At 41.7% G+C, this 10,386-nt stretch overlaps 40 non-coding genes and 5 pseudogenes across 40 annotated transcripts; all 45 read left to right on the top strand.

The window, feature by feature from the left end:
• Positions 1–84: 84 nt before the first annotated feature.
• On the top strand, positions 85–203 carry LOC134895838 (5S ribosomal RNA). Its single transcript, XR_010171952.1, has one exon. It is a non-coding gene; the product is annotated as a 5S ribosomal RNA (ribosomal RNA).
• A 107-nt stretch (positions 204–310) lies between these two features.
• LOC135060261 (5S ribosomal RNA) lies at positions 311–429 on the top strand. Its single transcript, XR_010246652.1, has one exon. It is a non-coding gene; the product is annotated as a 5S ribosomal RNA (ribosomal RNA).
• Positions 430–536: 107 nt separating this feature from the next.
• LOC135062190 (5S ribosomal RNA) lies at positions 537–655 on the top strand. The gene has a single exon (XR_010248544.1). It is a non-coding gene; the product is annotated as a 5S ribosomal RNA (ribosomal RNA).
• Positions 656–762: 107 nt separating this feature from the next.
• Positions 763–881, top strand: LOC134895827 (5S ribosomal RNA). The gene has a single exon (XR_010171951.1). It is a non-coding gene; the product is annotated as a 5S ribosomal RNA (ribosomal RNA).
• A 107-nt stretch (positions 882–988) lies between these two features.
• On the top strand, positions 989–1,107 carry LOC135066160 (5S ribosomal RNA). The gene has a single exon (XR_010252415.1). It is a non-coding gene; the product is annotated as a 5S ribosomal RNA (ribosomal RNA).
• A 107-nt stretch (positions 1,108–1,214) lies between these two features.
• Positions 1,215–1,333, top strand: LOC134895815 (5S ribosomal RNA). The gene has a single exon (XR_010171950.1). It is a non-coding gene; the product is annotated as a 5S ribosomal RNA (ribosomal RNA).
• Positions 1,334–1,440: 107 nt separating this feature from the next.
• On the top strand, positions 1,441–1,559 carry LOC134884240 (5S ribosomal RNA). Its single transcript, XR_010168393.1, has one exon. It is a non-coding gene; the product is annotated as a 5S ribosomal RNA (ribosomal RNA).
• Positions 1,560–1,666: 107 nt separating this feature from the next.
• Positions 1,667–1,785, top strand: LOC135063245 (5S ribosomal RNA). The gene has a single exon (XR_010249579.1). It is a non-coding gene; the product is annotated as a 5S ribosomal RNA (ribosomal RNA).
• Positions 1,786–1,892: 107 nt separating this feature from the next.
• Positions 1,893–2,011, top strand: LOC135062011 (5S ribosomal RNA). The gene has a single exon (XR_010248375.1). It is a non-coding gene; the product is annotated as a 5S ribosomal RNA (ribosomal RNA).
• A 107-nt stretch (positions 2,012–2,118) lies between these two features.
• LOC135066514 (5S ribosomal RNA) lies at positions 2,119–2,237 on the top strand. The gene has a single exon (XR_010252761.1). It is a non-coding gene; the product is annotated as a 5S ribosomal RNA (ribosomal RNA).
• A 107-nt stretch (positions 2,238–2,344) lies between these two features.
• Positions 2,345–2,463, top strand: LOC134887902 (5S ribosomal RNA; annotated as a pseudogene).
• A 107-nt stretch (positions 2,464–2,570) lies between these two features.
• Positions 2,571–2,689, top strand: LOC135067250 (5S ribosomal RNA). Its single transcript, XR_010253470.1, has one exon. It is a non-coding gene; the product is annotated as a 5S ribosomal RNA (ribosomal RNA).
• A 107-nt stretch (positions 2,690–2,796) lies between these two features.
• On the top strand, positions 2,797–2,915 carry LOC135059495 (5S ribosomal RNA). The gene has a single exon (XR_010245897.1). It is a non-coding gene; the product is annotated as a 5S ribosomal RNA (ribosomal RNA).
• Positions 2,916–3,022: 107 nt separating this feature from the next.
• On the top strand, positions 3,023–3,141 carry LOC134884447 (5S ribosomal RNA). Its single transcript, XR_010168594.1, has one exon. It is a non-coding gene; the product is annotated as a 5S ribosomal RNA (ribosomal RNA).
• Positions 3,142–3,248: 107 nt separating this feature from the next.
• LOC134893273 (5S ribosomal RNA) lies at positions 3,249–3,367 on the top strand (annotated as a pseudogene).
• Positions 3,368–3,474: 107 nt separating this feature from the next.
• LOC135061191 (5S ribosomal RNA) lies at positions 3,475–3,593 on the top strand. The gene has a single exon (XR_010247580.1). It is a non-coding gene; the product is annotated as a 5S ribosomal RNA (ribosomal RNA).
• Positions 3,594–3,700: 107 nt separating this feature from the next.
• Positions 3,701–3,819, top strand: LOC135059955 (5S ribosomal RNA). Its single transcript, XR_010246350.1, has one exon. It is a non-coding gene; the product is annotated as a 5S ribosomal RNA (ribosomal RNA).
• Positions 3,820–3,926: 107 nt separating this feature from the next.
• On the top strand, positions 3,927–4,044 carry LOC135063164 (5S ribosomal RNA). The gene has a single exon (XR_010249501.1). It is a non-coding gene; the product is annotated as a 5S ribosomal RNA (ribosomal RNA).
• A 107-nt stretch (positions 4,045–4,151) lies between these two features.
• On the top strand, positions 4,152–4,270 carry LOC135070453 (5S ribosomal RNA). Its single transcript, XR_010256619.1, has one exon. It is a non-coding gene; the product is annotated as a 5S ribosomal RNA (ribosomal RNA).
• Positions 4,271–4,377: 107 nt separating this feature from the next.
• On the top strand, positions 4,378–4,496 carry LOC134885732 (5S ribosomal RNA). The gene has a single exon (XR_010169840.1). It is a non-coding gene; the product is annotated as a 5S ribosomal RNA (ribosomal RNA).
• A 107-nt stretch (positions 4,497–4,603) lies between these two features.
• LOC135063244 (5S ribosomal RNA) lies at positions 4,604–4,722 on the top strand. Its single transcript, XR_010249578.1, has one exon. It is a non-coding gene; the product is annotated as a 5S ribosomal RNA (ribosomal RNA).
• Positions 4,723–4,829: 107 nt separating this feature from the next.
• LOC135062010 (5S ribosomal RNA) lies at positions 4,830–4,948 on the top strand. The gene has a single exon (XR_010248374.1). It is a non-coding gene; the product is annotated as a 5S ribosomal RNA (ribosomal RNA).
• A 107-nt stretch (positions 4,949–5,055) lies between these two features.
• Positions 5,056–5,174, top strand: LOC134884237 (5S ribosomal RNA). Its single transcript, XR_010168390.1, has one exon. It is a non-coding gene; the product is annotated as a 5S ribosomal RNA (ribosomal RNA).
• Positions 5,175–5,281: 107 nt separating this feature from the next.
• Positions 5,282–5,399, top strand: LOC135063163 (5S ribosomal RNA). The gene has a single exon (XR_010249500.1). It is a non-coding gene; the product is annotated as a 5S ribosomal RNA (ribosomal RNA).
• A 107-nt stretch (positions 5,400–5,506) lies between these two features.
• LOC135070452 (5S ribosomal RNA) lies at positions 5,507–5,625 on the top strand. Its single transcript, XR_010256618.1, has one exon. It is a non-coding gene; the product is annotated as a 5S ribosomal RNA (ribosomal RNA).
• Positions 5,626–5,732: 107 nt separating this feature from the next.
• On the top strand, positions 5,733–5,851 carry LOC134885731 (5S ribosomal RNA). The gene has a single exon (XR_010169839.1). It is a non-coding gene; the product is annotated as a 5S ribosomal RNA (ribosomal RNA).
• Positions 5,852–5,958: 107 nt separating this feature from the next.
• Positions 5,959–6,077, top strand: LOC135063243 (5S ribosomal RNA). Its single transcript, XR_010249577.1, has one exon. It is a non-coding gene; the product is annotated as a 5S ribosomal RNA (ribosomal RNA).
• Positions 6,078–6,184: 107 nt separating this feature from the next.
• On the top strand, positions 6,185–6,303 carry LOC135062009 (5S ribosomal RNA). The gene has a single exon (XR_010248373.1). It is a non-coding gene; the product is annotated as a 5S ribosomal RNA (ribosomal RNA).
• A 107-nt stretch (positions 6,304–6,410) lies between these two features.
• On the top strand, positions 6,411–6,529 carry LOC134884239 (5S ribosomal RNA). The gene has a single exon (XR_010168392.1). It is a non-coding gene; the product is annotated as a 5S ribosomal RNA (ribosomal RNA).
• A 107-nt stretch (positions 6,530–6,636) lies between these two features.
• On the top strand, positions 6,637–6,755 carry LOC134886084 (5S ribosomal RNA). The gene has a single exon (XR_010170179.1). It is a non-coding gene; the product is annotated as a 5S ribosomal RNA (ribosomal RNA).
• Positions 6,756–6,862: 107 nt separating this feature from the next.
• Positions 6,863–6,981, top strand: LOC135070255 (5S ribosomal RNA). Its single transcript, XR_010256426.1, has one exon. It is a non-coding gene; the product is annotated as a 5S ribosomal RNA (ribosomal RNA).
• Positions 6,982–7,088: 107 nt separating this feature from the next.
• On the top strand, positions 7,089–7,207 carry LOC135062007 (5S ribosomal RNA). The gene has a single exon (XR_010248371.1). It is a non-coding gene; the product is annotated as a 5S ribosomal RNA (ribosomal RNA).
• A 107-nt stretch (positions 7,208–7,314) lies between these two features.
• LOC135066512 (5S ribosomal RNA) lies at positions 7,315–7,433 on the top strand. Its single transcript, XR_010252760.1, has one exon. It is a non-coding gene; the product is annotated as a 5S ribosomal RNA (ribosomal RNA).
• A 107-nt stretch (positions 7,434–7,540) lies between these two features.
• On the top strand, positions 7,541–7,659 carry LOC135067044 (5S ribosomal RNA). The gene has a single exon (XR_010253273.1). It is a non-coding gene; the product is annotated as a 5S ribosomal RNA (ribosomal RNA).
• A 107-nt stretch (positions 7,660–7,766) lies between these two features.
• On the top strand, positions 7,767–7,885 carry LOC135067249 (5S ribosomal RNA). The gene has a single exon (XR_010253469.1). It is a non-coding gene; the product is annotated as a 5S ribosomal RNA (ribosomal RNA).
• Positions 7,886–7,992: 107 nt separating this feature from the next.
• LOC135062006 (5S ribosomal RNA) lies at positions 7,993–8,111 on the top strand. The gene has a single exon (XR_010248370.1). It is a non-coding gene; the product is annotated as a 5S ribosomal RNA (ribosomal RNA).
• Positions 8,112–8,225: 114 nt separating this feature from the next.
• LOC135059494 (5S ribosomal RNA) lies at positions 8,226–8,344 on the top strand. The gene has a single exon (XR_010245895.1). It is a non-coding gene; the product is annotated as a 5S ribosomal RNA (ribosomal RNA).
• Positions 8,345–8,451: 107 nt separating this feature from the next.
• LOC134893274 (5S ribosomal RNA) lies at positions 8,452–8,570 on the top strand (annotated as a pseudogene).
• A 107-nt stretch (positions 8,571–8,677) lies between these two features.
• Positions 8,678–8,796, top strand: LOC135061190 (5S ribosomal RNA). The gene has a single exon (XR_010247579.1). It is a non-coding gene; the product is annotated as a 5S ribosomal RNA (ribosomal RNA).
• Positions 8,797–8,903: 107 nt separating this feature from the next.
• LOC135063180 (5S ribosomal RNA) lies at positions 8,904–9,022 on the top strand. The gene has a single exon (XR_010249517.1). It is a non-coding gene; the product is annotated as a 5S ribosomal RNA (ribosomal RNA).
• A 107-nt stretch (positions 9,023–9,129) lies between these two features.
• On the top strand, positions 9,130–9,247 carry LOC134888221 (5S ribosomal RNA; annotated as a pseudogene).
• A 107-nt stretch (positions 9,248–9,354) lies between these two features.
• LOC135061634 (5S ribosomal RNA) lies at positions 9,355–9,473 on the top strand. Its single transcript, XR_010248010.1, has one exon. It is a non-coding gene; the product is annotated as a 5S ribosomal RNA (ribosomal RNA).
• Positions 9,474–9,580: 107 nt separating this feature from the next.
• LOC134885729 (5S ribosomal RNA) lies at positions 9,581–9,699 on the top strand. The gene has a single exon (XR_010169837.1). It is a non-coding gene; the product is annotated as a 5S ribosomal RNA (ribosomal RNA).
• Positions 9,700–9,806: 107 nt separating this feature from the next.
• Positions 9,807–9,925, top strand: LOC135063242 (5S ribosomal RNA). The gene has a single exon (XR_010249576.1). It is a non-coding gene; the product is annotated as a 5S ribosomal RNA (ribosomal RNA).
• Positions 9,926–10,247: 322 nt separating this feature from the next.
• LOC134892052 (5S ribosomal RNA) lies at positions 10,248–10,366 on the top strand (annotated as a pseudogene).
• The last annotated feature ends 20 nt before the right edge of the window (positions 10,367–10,386 follow it).

The following is a 10,386-nucleotide window of genomic DNA, read 5'->3' as shown; positions in this document are numbered from 1 at the left end:
TGTTGATGCATTCCATTTTCAAACGTATTCATTTATGAACCAGTAGTTAGAAGTAGAAAAGTTCTAACAGAAACCGCAAAGCTCATCTACAGCCACACCACACTGGATACGCCCAATCTCATCTGATCTTGGAAGCTAAGCAGTGTTGGGCCTGGTTAGTACTTGGATGGGAGACCACCTGGGAATACAAGGTGCTGTAGATATTTTTATACTGCCAACACCGTTCTGTTGATGCATTCCATTTTCAAACGTATTCATTTATGAACCAGTAGTTAGAAGTAGAAAAGTTCTAACAGAAACCACAAAGCTCATCTACAGCCACACCACACTGGATACGCCCAATCTCATCTGATCTTGGAAGCTAAGCAGTGTTGGGCCTGGTTTGTACTTGGATGGGAGACCACCTGGGAATACAAGGTGCTGTAGATATTTTTATACTGCCAACACCGTTCTGTTGATGCATTCCATTTTCAAACGTATTCATTTATGAACCAGTAGTTAGAAGTAGAAAAGTTCTAACAGAAACCACAAAGCTCATCTACAGCCACACCACACTGGATACGCCCAATCTCATCTGATCTTGGAAGCTAAGCAGTGTTGGGTCTGGTTAGTACTTGGATGGGAGACCACCTGGGAATACAAGGTGCTGTAGATATTTTTATACTGCCAACACCGTTCTGTTGATGCATTCCATTTTCAAACGTATTCATTAATGAACCAGTAGTTAGAAGTAGAAAAGTTCTAACAGAAACCACAAAGCTCATCTACAGCCACACCACACTGGATACGCCCAATCTCATCTGATCTTGGAAGCTAAGCAGTGTTGGGCCTGGTTAGTACTTGGATGGGAGACCACCTGGGAATACAAGGTGCTGTAGATATTTTTATACTACCAACACCGTTCTGTTGAGGCATTCCATTTTCAAACGTATTCATTTATGAAACAGTAGTTAGAAGTAGAAAAGTTCTAACAGAAACCATAAAGCTCATCTACAGCCACACCACACTGGATACGCCCAATCTCATCTGATCTTGGAAGCTCAGCAGTGTTGGGCCTGGTTAGTACTTGGATGGGAGACCACCTGGGAATACAAGGTGCTGTAGATATTTTTATACTGCCAACACCGTTCTGTTGATGCATTCCATTTTAAAACGTATTCATTTATGAACCAGTAGTTAGAAGTAGAAAAGTTCTAACAGAAACCACAAAGCTCATCTACAGCCACACCACACTGGATACGCCCAATCTCATCTGATCTTGGAAGCTAAGCAGTGTTGGGCCTGGTTAGTACTTGGATGGGAGACCACCTGGGAATACAAGGTGCTGTAGATATTTTTATACTGCCAACACCGTTCTGTTGATGCATTCCATTTTCAAACGTATTCATTTATGAATTAGTAGTTAGAAGTAGAAAAGTTCTAACAGAAACCACAAAGCTCATCTACAGCCACACCACACTGGATACGCCCAATCTCATCTGATATTGGAAGCTAAGCAGTGTTGGGCCTGGTTAGTACTTGGATGGGAGACCACCTCGGAATACAAGGTGCTGTAGATAATTTTATACTGCCAACACCGTTCTGTTGATGCATTCCATTTTAAAACGTATTCATTTATGAACCAGTAGTTAGAAGTAGAAAAGATCTAACAGAAACCAGAAAGTTCATCTATAGCAACACCACACTGGATACGCCCAATCTCATCTGATCTTGGAAGCTAAGCAGTGTTGGGCCTGGTTAGTACTTGGATGGGAGACCACCTGGGAATACAAGGTGCTGTAGATATTTTTATACTGCCAACACCGTTCTGTTGATGCATTCCATTTTAAAACGTATTCATTTATGAACCAGTAGTTAGAAGTAGAAAAGTTCTAACAGAAACCACAAAGCTCATCTACAGCCACACCACACTGGATACGCCCAATCTCATCTGATCTTGGAAGCTAAGCAGTGTTGGGCCTGGTTAGTACTTGGATGGGAGACCACCTCGGAATACAAGGTGCTGTAGATAATTTTATACTGCCAACACCGTTCTGTTGATGCATTCCATTTTAAAACGTATTCATTTATGAACCAGTAGTTAGAAGTAGAAAAGTTCTAACAGAAACCACAAAGCTCATCTACAGCCACACCACACTGGATACGCCCAATCTCATCTGATCTTGGAAGCTAAGCAGTGTTGGGCCTGGTTAGTACTTGGATGGGAGACCACCTGGGAATACAAGCTGCTGTAGATATTTTTATACTACCAACACCGTTCTGTTGATGCATTCCATTTTCAAACGTATTCATTTATGAAACAGTAGTTAGAAGTAGAAAAGTTCTAACAGAAACCATAAAGCTCATCTACAGCCACACCACACTGGATACGCCAAATCTCAGCTGATCTTGGAAGCTAAGCAGTGTTGGGCCTGGTTAGTACTTGGATGGGAGACCACCTGGGAATACAAGGTGCTGTAGATGTTTTTATACTGCCAACACCGTTCTGTTGATGCATTCCATTTTCAAACGTATTCATTTATGAACCAGTAGTTAGAAGTAGAAAAGTTCTAACAGAAACCAGAAAGTTCATCTACAGCAACACCACACTGGATACGCCCAATCTCATCTGATCTTGGAAGCTAAGCAGTGTTGGGCCTGGTTAGTACTTGGATGGGAGACCACCTCGGAATACAAGGTGCTGTAGATATTTTTATACTGCCAACACCGTTCTGTTGATGCATTCCATTTTCAAACGTATTCATTTATGAACCAGTAGTTAGAAGTAGAAAAGTTCTAACAGAAACCACAAAGCTCATCTACAGCCACACCACACTGGGTACGCCCAATCTCATCTGATCTTGGAAGCTAAGCAGTGTTGGGCCTGGTTAGTACTTGGATGGGAGACCACCTGGGAATACAAGGTGCTGTAGATATTTTTATACTGCCAACACCGTTCTGTTGATGCATTCCATTTTAAAACGTATTCATTTATGAACCAGTAGTTAGAAGTAGAAAAGTTCTAACAGAAACCACAAAGCTCATCTACAGCCACACCACACTGGATACGCCCAATCTCATCTGATCTTGGAAACTAAGCAGTGTTGGGCCTGGTTAGTACTTGGATGGGAGACCACCTCGGAATACAAGGTGCTGTAGATAATTTTATACTGCCAACACCGTTCTGTTGATGCATTCCATTTTAAAACGTATTCATTTATGAACCAGTAGTTAGAAGTAGAAAAGTTCTAACAGAAACCACAAAGCTCATCTACAGTCACACCACACTGGATACGTCCAATCTCATCTGATCTTGGAAGCTAAGCAGTGTTGTGCCTGGTTAGTACTTGGATGGGAGACCACCTGGGAATACAAGCTGCTGTAGATATTTTTATACTACCAACACCGTTCTGTTGATGCATTCCATTTTCAAACGTATTCATTTATGAAACAGTAGTTAGAAGTAGAAAAGTTCTAACAGAAACCATAAAGCTCATCTACAGCCACACCACACTGGATATGCCCAATCTCATCTGATCTTGGAAGCTAAGCAGTGTTGGGCCTGGTTAGTACTTGGATGGGAGACCACCTGGGAATACAAGGTGCTGTAGATGTTTTTATACTGCCAACACCGTTCTGTTGATGCATTCCATTTTCAAACGTATTCATTTATGAACCAGTAGTTAGAAGTAGAAAAGTTCTAACAGAAACCAGAAAGTTCATCTACAGCAACACCACACTGGATACGCCCAATCTCATCTGATCTTGGAAGCTAAGCAGTGTTGGGCCTGGTTAGTACTTGGATGGGAGACCACCTGGGAATACAAGGTGCTGTAGATATTTTTATACTGCCAACACCGTTCTGTTGATGCATTCCATTTTCAAACGTATTCATTTATGAACCAGTAGTTAGAAGTAGAAAAGTTCTAACAGAAACCACAAAGCTCATCTACAGCCACACCACACTGGATACGCCCAATCTCATCTGATCTTGGAAGCTAAGCAGTGTTGGCCTGGTTAGTACTTGGATGGGAGACCACCTGGGAATACAAGGTGCTGTAGATATTTTTATACTGCCAACACCGTTCTGTTGATGCATTCCATTTTCAAACGTATTCATTTATGAACCAGTAGTTAGAAGTAGAAAAGTTCTAACAGAAGCCACAAAGCTCATCTACAGCCACACCACACTGGATACGCCCAATCTCATCTGATCTTGAAAGCTAAGCAGTGTTGAGCCTGGTTAGTACTTGGATGGGAGACCACCTGGGAATACAAGGTGCTGTAGATTATTTTATACTGCCAACACCGTTCTGTTGAGACATTCCATTTTCAAACGTATTCATTTATGAAACAGTAGTTAGAAGTAGAAAAGTTCTAACAGAAACCATAAAGCTCATATACAGCCACACCACACTGGATACGCCCAATCTCATCTGATCTTGGAAGCTAAGCAGTGTTGGGCCTGGTTAGTACTTGGATGGGAGACCACCTCGGAATATAAGGTGCTGTAGATATTTTTATACTGCCAACACCGTTCTGTTGATGCATTCCATTTTAAAACGTATTCATTTATGAACCAGTAGTTAGAAGTAGAAAAGTTCTAACAGAAACCAGAAAGTTCATCTATAGCAACACCACACTGGATACGCCCAATCTCATCTGATCTTGGAAGCTAAGCAGTGTTGGGCCTGGTTAGTACTTGGATGGGAGACCACCTGGGAATACAAGGTGCTGTAGATATTTTTATACTGCCAACACCGTTCTGTTGATGCATTCCATTTTAAAACGTATTCATTTATGAACCAGTAGTTAGAAGTAGAAAAGTTCTAACAGAAACCACAAAGCTCATCTACAGCCACACCACACTGGATACGCCCAATCTCATCTGATCTTGGAAGCTAAGCAGTGTTGGGCCTGGTTAGTACTTGGATGGGAGACCACCTCGGAATACAAGGTGCTGTAGATATTTTTATACTGCCAACACCGTTCTGTTGATGCATTCCATTTTCAAACGTATTCATTTATGAACCAGTAGTTAGAAGTAGAAAAGTTCTAACAGAAACCACAAAGCTCATCTACAGCCACACCACACTGGATACGCCCAATCTCATCTGATATTGGAAGCTAAGCAGTGTTGGGCCTGGTTAGTACTTGGATGGGAGACCACCTCGGAATACAAGGTGCTGTAGATATTTTTATACTGCCAACACCGTTCTGTTGATGCATTCCATTTTCAAACGTATTCATTTATGAACCAGTAGTTAGAAGTAGAAAAGTTCTAACAGAAACCACAAAGCTCATCTACAGCCACACCACACTGGATACGCCCAATCTCATCTGATCTTGGAAGCTAAGCAGTGTTGGCCTGGTTAGTACTTGGATGGGAGACCACCTGGGAATACAAGGTGCTGTAGATATTTTTATACTGCCAACACCGTTCTGTTGATGCATTCCATTTTCAAACGTATTCATTTATGAACCAGTAGTTAGAAGTAGAAAAGTTCTAACAGAAGCCACAAAGCTCATCTACAGCCACACCACACTGGATACGCCCAATCTCATCTGATCTTGAAAGCTAAGCAGTGTTGAGCCTGGTTAGTACTTGGATGGGAGACCACCTGGGAATACAAGGTGCTGTAGATTATTTTATACTGCCAACACCGTTCTGTTGAGACATTCCATTTTCAAACGTATTCATTTATGAAACAGTAGTTAGAAGTAGAAAAGTTCTAACAGAAACCATAAAGCTCATATACAGCCACACCACACTGGATACGCCCAATCTCATCTGATCTTGGAAGCTAAGCAGTGTTGGGCCTGGTTAGTACTTGGATGGGAGACCACCTCGGAATATAAGGTGCTGTAGATATTTTTATACTGCCAACACCGTTCTGTTGATGCATTCCATTTTAAAACGTATTCATTTATGAACCAGTAGTTAGAAGTAGAAAAGTTCTAACAGAAACCAGAAAGTTCATCTATAGCAACACCACACTGGATACGCCCAATCTCATCTGATCTTGGAAGCTAAGCAGTGTTGGGCCTGGTTAGTACTTGGATGGGAGACCACCTGGGAATACAAGGTGCTGTAGATATTTTTATACTGCCAACACCGTTCTGTTGATGCATTCCATTTTAAAACGTATTCATTTATGAACCAGTAGTTAGAAGTAGAAAAGTTCTAACAGAAACCACAAAGCTCATCTACAGCCACACCACACTGGATACGCCCAATCTCATCTGATCTTGGAAGCTAAGCAGTGTTGGGCCTGGTTAGTACTTGGATGGGAGACCACCTCGGAATACAAGGTGCTGTAGATATTTTTATACTGCCAACACCGTTCTGTTGATGCATTCCATTTTCAAACGTATTCATTTATGAACCAGTAGTTAGAAGTAGAAAAGTTCTAACAGAAACCACAAAGCTCATCTACAGCCACACCACACTGGATACGCCCAATCTCATCTGATATTGGAAGCTAAGCAGTGTTGGGCCTGGTTAGTACTTGGATGGGAGACCACCTCGGAATACAAGGTGCTGTAGATATTTTTATACTGCCAACACCGTTCTGTTGATGCATTCCATTTTCAAACGTATTCATTTATGAACCAGTAGTTAGAAGTAGAAATGTTCTAACAGAAACCACAAAGCTCATCTACAGTCACACCACACTGGATACGCCCAATCTCATCTGATATTGGAAGCTAAGCAGTGTTGGGCCTGGTTAGTACTTGGATGGGAGACCACCTCGGAATACAAGGTGCTGTAGATAATTTTATACTGCCAACACCGTTCTGTTGATGCATTCCATTTTAAAACGTATTCATTTATGAACCAGTAGTTAGAAGTAGAAAAGATCTAACAGAAACCAGAAAGTTCATCTATAGCAACACCACACTGGATACGCCCAATCTCATCTGATCTTGGAAGCTAAGCAGTGTTGGGCCTGGTTAGTACTTGGATGGGAGACCACCTCGGAATACAAGGTGCTGTAGATATTTTTATACTGCCAACACCGTTCTGTTGATGCATTCCATTTTAAAACGTATTCATTTATGAACCAGTAGTTAGAAGTAGAAAAGTTCTAACAGAAACCACAAAGCTCATCTACAGCCACACCACACTGGATACGCCCAATCTCATCTGATCTTGGAAGCTAAGCAGTGTTGGGCCTGGTTAGTACTTGGATGGGAGACCACCTCGGAATACAAGGTGCTGTAGATAATTTTATACTGCCAACACCGTTCTGTTGATGCATTCCATTTTAAAACGTATTCATTTATGAACCAGTAGTTAGAAGTAGAAAAGTTCTAACAGAAACCACAAAGCTCATCTACAGCCACACCACACTGGATACGCCCAATCTCATCTGATCTTGGAAGCTAAGCAGTGTTGGGCCTGGTTAGTACTTGGATGGGAGACCACCTGGGAATACAAGCTGCTGTAGATATTTTTATACTACCAACACCGTTCTGTTGATGCATTCCATTTTCAAACGTATTCATTTATGAAACAGTAGTTAGAAGTAGAAAAGTTCTAACAGAAACCATAAAGCTCATCTACAGCCACACCACACTGGATACGCCCAATCTCAGCTGATCTTGGAAGCTAAGCAGTGTTGGGCCTGGTTAGTACTTGGATGGGAGACCACCTGGGAATACAAGGTGCTGTAGATGTTTTTATACTGCCAACACCGTTCTGTTGATGCATTCCATTTTCAAACGTATTCATTTATGAACCAGTAGTTAGAAGTAGAAAAGTTCTAACAGAAACCAGAAAGTTCATCTACAGCAACACCACACTGGATACGCCCAATCTCATCTGATCTTGGAAGCTAAGCAGTGTTGGGCCTGGTTAGTACTTGGATGGGAGACCACCTCGGAATACAAGGTGCTGTAGATATTTTTATACTACCAACACCGTTCTGTTGAGGCATTCCATTTTCAAACGTATTCATTTATGAAACAGTAGTTAGAAGTAGAAAAGTTCTAATAGAAACCACAAAGCTCATCTACAGCCACACCACACTGGATACGCCCAATCTCATCTGATCTTGGAAGCTAAGCAGTGTTGGGCCTGGTTAGTACTTGGATGGGAGACCACCTCGGAATACAAGGTGCTGTAGATATTTTTATACTGCCAACACCGTTCTGTTGATGCATTCCATTTTAAAACGTATTCATTTATGAACCAGTAGTTAGAAGTAGAAAAGTTCTAACAGAAACCACAAACCACAAAGCTCATCTACAGCCACACCACACTGGGTACGCCCAATCTCATCTGATCTTGGAAGCTAAGCAGTGTTGGGCCTGGTTAGTACTTGGATGGGAGACCACCTGGGAATACAAGGTGCTGTAGATATTTTTATACTGCCAACACCGTTCTGTTGATGCATTCCATTTTAAAACGTATTCATTTATGAACCAGTAGTTAGAAGTAGAAAAGTTCTAACAGAAACCACAAAGCTCATCTACAGTCACACCACACTGGATACGTCCAATCTCATCTGATCTTGGAAGCTAAGCAGTGTTGTGCCTGGTTAGTACTTGGATGGGAGACCACCTGGGAATACAAGCTGCTGTAGATATTTTTATACTACCAACACCGTTCTGTTGATGCATTCCATTTTCAAACGTATTCATTTATGAAACAGTAGTTAGAAGTAGAAAAGTTCTAACAGAAACCATAAAGCTCATCTACAGCCACACCACACTGGATATGCCCAATCTCATCTGATCTTGGAAGCTAAGCAGTGTTGGGCCTGGTTAGTACTTGGATGGGAGACCACCTGGGAATACAAGGTGCTGTAGATGTTTTTATACTGCCAACACCGTTCTGTTGATGCATTCCATTTTCAAACGTATTCATTTATGAACCAGTAGTTAGAAGTAGAAAAGTTCTAACAGAAACCAGAAAGTTCATCTACAGCAACACCACACTGGATACGCCCAATCTCATCTGATCTTGGAAGCTAAGCAGTGTTGGGCCTGGTTAGTACTTGGATGGGAGACCACCTGGGAGTACAAGGTGCTGTAGATATTTTTATACTGCCAACACCGTTCTGTTGATGCATTCCATTTTCAAACGTATTCATTTATGAACCAGTAGTTAGAAGCAGAAAAGTTCTAACAGAAACCACAAAGCTCATCTACAGCTACACCACACTGGATACGCCCAATCTCATCTGATCTTGGAAGCTAAGCAGTGTTGGCCTGGTTAGTCCTTGGATGGGAGACCACCTGGGAATACAAGGTGCTGTAGATATTTTTATACTGCCAACACCGTTCTGTTGATGCATTCCATTTTCAAACGTATTCATTTATGAACCAGTAGTTAGAAGTAGAAAAGTTCTAACAGAAGCCACAAAGCTCATCTACAGCCACACCACACTGGATACGCCCAATCTCATCTGATCTTGAAAGCTAAGCAGTGTTGGGCCTGGTTAGTACTTGGATGGGAGACCACCTGGGAATACAAGGTGCTGTAGATAATTTTATACTGCCAACACCGTTCTGTTGAGACATTCCATTTTCAAACGTATTCATTTATGAAACAGTAGTTAGAAGTAGAAAAGTTCTAACAGAAACCATAAAGCTCATATACAGCCACACCACACTGGATACGCCCAATCTCATCTGATCTTGGAAGCTAAGCAGTGTTGGGCCTGGTTAGTACTTGGATGGGAGACCACCTCGGAATATAAGGTGCTGTAGATATTTTTATACTGCCAACACCGTTCTGTTGATGCATTCCATTTTAAAACGTATTCATTTATGAACCAGTAGTTAGAAGTAGAAAAGTTCTAACAGAAACCAGAAAGTTCATCTATAGCAACACCACACTGGATACGCCCAATCTCATCTGATCTTGGAAGCTAAGCAGTGTTGGGCCTGGTTAGTACTTGGATGGGAGACCACCTGGGAATACAAGGTGCTGTAGATATTTTTATACTGCCAACACCGTTCTGTTGATGCATTCCATTTTAAAACGTATTCATTTATGAACCAGTAGTTAGAAGTAGAAAAGTTCTAACAGAAACCACAAAGCTCATCTACAGCCACACCACACTGGATACGCCCAATCTCATCTGATCTTGGAAGCTAAGCAGTGTTGGACTTGGATGGGAGACCACCTTGGAATACAAGGTGCTGTAGATAATTTTATACTGCCAACACCATTCTGTTGATGCATTCCATTTTAAAACGTATTCATTTATGAACCAGTAGTTAGAAGTAGAAAAGTTCTAACAGAAACCAAAAAGTTCATCTACAGCCACACCACACTGGATACGTCGAATCTCATCTGATCTTGGAAGCTTAGCAGTGTTGGGCCTGGTTAGTACTTGGATGGGAGACCACCTGGGAATACAAGGTGCTGTAGATATTTTTATACTGCCAACACCG

This window comes from Pseudophryne corroboree, chromosome 3 (genome assembly GCF_028390025.1).
Source record: "Pseudophryne corroboree isolate aPseCor3 chromosome 3, aPseCor3.hap2, whole genome shotgun sequence".
Taxonomy (NCBI): Eukaryota; Metazoa; Chordata; class Amphibia; order Anura; family Myobatrachidae; genus Pseudophryne; species Pseudophryne corroboree.
This window is presented reverse-complemented; position numbering and strand designations above follow the sequence as displayed.